Genomic DNA, 6,573 nt, shown 5'->3' on the forward strand with positions numbered 1-6,573 from the left:
TGTTTTAATTCTTGTTTTGATTTATATTTCAACAATTGTTTTCGTTCTTATTTTATGAATTTGGGTGGAACGGAAGTATGACCCATGTTCTAATTGAGTTCTTGTATAACTTGGAAAAGCTCTTTACTTGAACAACAGCTCGAAAACATATTATCCTGACTAATTGTTTATATTTAACTGGATACGTGACATATAATTCCCTTTATTTAGATAATTAGGATTCTTGTGGCATATAAACTAGAATTTGATCATCACCATCTAATTGGAATTAATTTACCAAGGAATTGGCAGTTGATGAATTTTAGAGGAGACTAGGAAGGTCTAAGAAATTAGGGTCTAGTCATAAATAGTTTGCCATGAATTAAATCTTGCATGATTAAAATAGTTAATAAGAAAAGTCAATCAGGAAAATATATAACTCCGAAGCCTTAACTGTTTTCTCCCATATTTTATTTTCAACTTAATTACTTGCGTGCCTGCCTTCTGATATTTGGAAGTCACTTTTTAAACCTTTTGAACATCTCAAAACCATTTTCTGCTTGCCTAACTAAGTAAATCATTTAACCATTGTTTCTTAGTCCATAAATCCTCGTGGGGTCGACCCTCACTCACCTGAGGTATTACTTGGTACGACCCGGTGCACTTGCCGGTTAGTTTGTGGGTTATAAATCTCGCACCAGTGCGCCATCTTGTTTCCCTCACGAGACATCCAGTAAAACCACAATTTGACATTTTTCTTTGGATTGTTCTGATGTCCTGGATTATTGGATCTACCTCCCAAATTGTACTTCTTGTTTTGAGAGTTTGAACTAGTAATTGATTGTTCAATGGTAGCTTTTTGAATTCCTAGGTTGTTGGCCAGAATTATAGCTTCTCTAATCGCTTGTGCTTCTGCTGACAGTGTTGATCGAGCTATGATTTTGTTAACTGTTCCTCCTAGCATGTTCCCTTGGTAGTCTCTGATCACTGTAGTTGTTGCACCTGTTTTGGTATCGTCTGAGAAGGTCGCATATGTATTCAACTTGAGCCAGTCCTGTGGTGGAGGTCTCCATTTAACAGGTACTTTGCTTCTTATGCTTGGTTCCATTACTTTGTTGTTGAATTCCTCTGTATGGCTACTGTACTTTTGTTCAAGTTTTCTTTCTTGGTTAATAACTAGTTCTGGGTTAGGTTCTATGTAGTTGTAAACTTGCATATTTTTTGCCTTCCATATTGACCACAAAATGATGCAAATTCTGCTCCAATTTTGAGTCTATTCTGCTCTGTCTGCTGTCTTACCATTCTTGTACATCTGCTGGAGCCAGTCTCCTATTGACTTTACGTTCTCCTTCGAGGGGATGCATTGTGGCTGAGAACTAAACCACACCGCTCTTGTCCAGTCGCATAAAAGCAGGGCATGTTCGCTGGTCTCTTCTTCCTGTAAGCAAATTGTGCAAATATTAGAATTCATAAGCTTTTTTTTTCTCAATAAGTTTGCCCTTATTGGTATTATATTATGTGCAGCCTTCCAAATAAACATTTTAATTTTCTGTGTAACCTTCATATTCCATATCCCTCGCCATAGTTCCTCCATTGAGTTGCTTGTCAAGGGGTTGTCTTTGAATTTTTTTTCTTTCTCTTCTTGTTTTGCCGCATAGTACCCTATTTTTGTTGAATATGCTCCATCTTTCCTGTACGGCCAAATAAGCTTATTTGAATCTGAGGTTTTGCTAATTGGAGTCTGAACTATCATGTTTTCCCATAGTTGGGGGAAAACTCATTCGAATTTTTGCTTTGTCACATGATCTAGAGTTGGTGATAAACTCTTCCACTTTTTGGTTGTCATTGCATCCTTTTTTGAGAGGTTTGTTGATACCATGAATTCAATTGTCATCCCACACTCTAACTTTGCTTCCTTTACCTAAGCTCTATTTACCTTTATTTTCCAATAGATCTCTTCCCTGCAATATACTATTCCACACCCAAGATCCATTTCGGTGCTTATGCGCTTCCCAAAATTTGCAATTTGAAAAGTATATGGTTTTAAGTATTTGCATCCAAATGGCTTCCGAATTTTTTATTATTCTCCATGCTTGTTTCGCCAACTGAGCAATATTTTGATGATAAAATTACTTGAACCCCAAGCCTCCCTCTTTTTTGCTCTTACATAATTTTGGCAAGCTTTTCAATGCACTCCTCTTTCTTTTCCTTGGTTCCTCCACCAGAACTTCACCATTTTAGCATTCAATTTATTGCAGAACGATTTCGAAAATATAAGAATGATCATGGCGTAGGTTGGTATCGCTTGTATAACTGCTTTGATTAGGACCTCCTTTCCAACTTGGTTTAGAAGATTTTCCTTCCACCCCTCAATCTTTTCTTCCACTTTCTCCATGATCCATTATAAGGACTTGCTTTTTGCTCTTCCCCATTGTGCCGGGAGCCTTGAATATTTACCTGGGTTGTCCTAGGATGGAATGTTCAAGATTTCTTCTATATTGACTCTAGTTTGTATTGGAATTTGGTTGCCAAAGGTTATTCCTGATTTTTTCAAGTTGATCACTTGACCAGAAGCCAAGGTGTATAGGTCAATGATTTGAATCAATTGGAAAATCTCATCCTCTTTAGCTCCTGAAAAGATGATGCAATCATCAGCAAACAATAAATGTGTTATGGTTGGTGCATTAGGTGCTAATTTAATTCCTGAAATCTATTTTTTATTTAAAGCATTATTTATCAAGATTGTGAAAACCTCAGATGCAATAATGAAAAGATAAGGGAAAAGAAGGTCTCCCTGTCTTAATCCTCTTTATGGAACTATTTCTTTTGATAAAGTGCCATTAATCTTGAACTTGTATGTCACACTTTTGATGCATTCTATGGCGAGCTTGATCCACTTTTGGTGAAACCCGAGCCTCTTGAGGACCTCTTCCATGAATCTCCACTCCATCCTATCGTATGCTTTGTTCATGTCAAGCTTGATGGCTAAGTCTTGAGAGGCTTCTTTTTATTTGGATAGGGGACAATCTTGTCCATGATCCCTCTCAACCTGGCCACTATCACCTTGGCTATAATTGTAGATGTAGTTCCAACAGCTTATGGGCCTCAGCTGGTTCAATGTCTTTGCTTGTTTGGTCTTTGGAATAAGTACTACCTGAGTTTCATCAATTTCCTTAGAGAGGTAGCCCTCATCGAAAAATTCTTAACCACTGCACAAACATCTTTCTGAATGATATTCCAATGCTTTTGGTAGAATTGACTACTTAGACCATCCAGACCTGGTGCTCTGGCCCCATCCATACTGAACGCTGCAATTTCCTCCTCTGAGACTTCTTCCAGTAGCTTTTCATTCATTTCCTCCATTACTCTTTTGGGAATAGCCTTGGTGGAATCGGTCATATTAGTGTAACCATTAGAGGTAAAAAACTTGGTGTAGTGGTCCTCTATGAGCCTTATAACCTCCTTTTGATCTTGCGTCCATCTCCCCTCGGCATTTCTCAATCTTTCAATATGATTCTTGTCTCTCCTCTGTAAGGAAGTGGCGTGAAAGAAGGCTGTGTTTCGATCTCCCCATTGAAAGAGCCTAGCAGCGGAAACGACAATAATGTCCAACACAAGAACAATATGGAAGCACTCACAACACAATATGGCAGCAACTATAACAAGCAAATATAGCAAGTAAAGCAATAACAAGAACACACTGAGATTTTAACGTGGAAAACCCCCTCAATGTGAGAGGTAAAAACCACGGGTCATCCAGACCAATGAAATAGCTCCACTATAATCAAATGAGGTACAAGAGAGCCTCAAACAAAGCACAAAAATGTGCAAATAATCAGCCAAAACATCAATGCACCAAAGCTTACAAGTAATAGGCAAGAAGATGAAATATACCCAAAAAATAGAGCTGATGTCGAAGCCAATTTCTCTCTCTTCAGACCTCCAATTAAAATCTCCACCGTTCCGAATGAAGAACAAGATGTGAAGAATCTACAGTTCAAATTTCACATCGATCCAACGGTAAAAGAATGAGAAACTGCCGTTCCAAGATTGCTGCTCTGTGTAAAAACGGGAAACCTAATTTCTCTCTTGCGAAACCAATTTCTCCTACTGCAAATCTCCAATCAATATCTCCACCGACCATAATGAAAAACAAGATGATAGGAACATGCAGTTTAAATTTCAAGCTGATCCAACGGTGAACAACTGAGAAACTGTCATTTGAAATTTACTGCTTTGGGCAAAAACGAGAATTCTATTTTTTCCTCTTCTCTCTCACTTGGTGGCTATTCTCTCTCTCTCTCAAAAAACCTCAAAAAACTGAATTAGGGTTGTGACACTAGGGTGCAAGAGTATACCCCCAAAATGTTGGGCTTGGGCCTCACAAAGGAGAGAAAAAAACCCAACAAATCTCCCCCTTCTCGACTAGGTGGAGGCCCTCGCCATTCCGACGATCAAACAACATGTTTCAAACTTTTCTCTTGACAATGCTTTTGTCATCATATCAGCACCATTGTCATCAGTGTGAACTTTCTCAAGTTCCAACAACTTGGAATCTAACACATCCCGTATCCAGTGATACCTAACATCAATGTGTTTAGATCTTGAATGAAAAGTAGAATTCTTGGCAAGATGAATAGCACTTTGGCTATCACACAACAACACATAACGATCTTGCTTGAAACCAAGTGCTGCAAGAAACTTCTTCATCCACAACAACTCTTTACATGCTTCAGTTGCTGCAATAAACTCTGCCTCTGTGGTAGAAAGTGCAACACACTTTTGTAGCCTTGACTGCCATGAAATAGCTCCCCCTGCAAACTTGACCAAATAACCTAAAGTAGACTTTCGAGAATCAATATCTCCTGCCATGTCTGCATCAGTAAAGCTAACTAGCAAAGGTTTCTCACCACCAAAACTCAAGCTCAAGTTAGTTGTACCTTTGAGATATCTCATAATCCATTTAACAGCATTCCAATGTTCTTTACCTGGATTAGAGAAAAAACGACTCACTGTATCAACCACATGAGCAATGTCTGGTCTAGTACACACCATAGCATACATCAAGCTTCCAACAGGTGAGGCATAAGGAATTTCATCCATTGCTTGTTTCTCCTCATCAGTGGTTGGACACTGCTTGGTACTCAACTTAAAATGAGGAGCAAAAGAACTAGCAACACATTTGGCATCATTCATGCCAAACTTTTGAAGCACCTTCTTTATGTACTTTTCCTGTGACAAATAAAGCTTCTTGGAATCTCTATAACGAGTAATAGTCATGCCCAAAATCTGTTTGGCAGGACCCAAGTCCTTCATAGCAAAGAACTTGCTCAACTATTTTTTCAACTCATTAATCCTCAAAGCATTCTTACCCACAATCAAAATATCATCCACATAAAGCAAAAGAATGATAAAATCATCATCAGAAAATTTTTGCACAAATACACAATGATCTGAAGTCTTACGGTAACCATGCTCCCACATAACAGATTCAAACTTCTTGTACCACTGTCCTGGAGCTTGCTTCAACCCATAAAGACTCTTCTTAAGCTTGCACACAAAATCTTCCTTTCCTTTAACAACAAAGCCCTCCGATTGCTCCATGTAGATCTCCTTATCTAAATCACCATGAAGAAAAGCTGTCTTCACATCCATTTGCTCAATCTCCAAATCAAGAGATGCTGCTAATCCAAGCACAGTACGAATGGATGACATCCTCACAACAGGAGAAAAGATCTCCTCATAATCAACACCTTTTCTCTAGCTAAAACCTCTAACAACCAATCTAGCCTTATACCGAGGCTTAGAATTGTGTTCTTCATTTTTGATTCTAAATACCCATTTGTTCTTCAAAACTCGCATACTCTTCGGTAGCTTCACCAACTCATAGGTATCATTCTCAAGCAAGGACTTCATTTCTTCTTGCATAGCTTCAAGCCATTGAGCTTTGCTTTCATCTTCAACAGCCTCTCCAAAGCATTCAAGACATAGACAGAACAAAAACGTAGCAAGAAAAATCAATCATGGAAAGTTGTTGTGCCCCTTTTGAAAATATGAAAAGAAAAAATGATAGAGAATCGTATGATATTTATCCGTGGAATATAATTAGAATTTTTAAAGCTGGTTGTTCATCTTGCTCATCATCACCAACTTCATCAAGTATCGGATCAACTGTTCCATCTTCACCTGCACTTGTATCATGCTCATTATTTTGAGCTTCAACTCTACCATCTTCTACCATAGACATAGAGGGAATAATATCCAAGTCAGAAAAATCATCACTAGGCTGAACCATTGGCTTCTCCGCATGATCAACATCCTTCAATGTTTGGTCTTCAACAAAGACAACATCTCTACTCCGAATCACTTTCTTGTTAACAGGATCATAAAACCTGTAACCAAACTCATCCATGCCATAGCCAATAAAAATACACTGCCTAGTCTTTACATCAAACTTAGATCTCTCATCTTTGGGAATATAAACAAAAGCTTTATATCCAAAGACTCTTAAATGATCATAAGAAACATCTTTACCTGACCATACCTTCTTTGGCACTTCAAATTGCAAGGGAACACATGGTGTCCGGTTCAAGA

The sequence above is a fragment of the Arachis duranensis genome, chromosome 1 (assembly GCF_000817695.3).
Source record: "Arachis duranensis cultivar V14167 chromosome 1, aradu.V14167.gnm2.J7QH, whole genome shotgun sequence".
NCBI lineage: Eukaryota > Viridiplantae > Streptophyta > Magnoliopsida > Fabales > Fabaceae > Arachis > Arachis duranensis.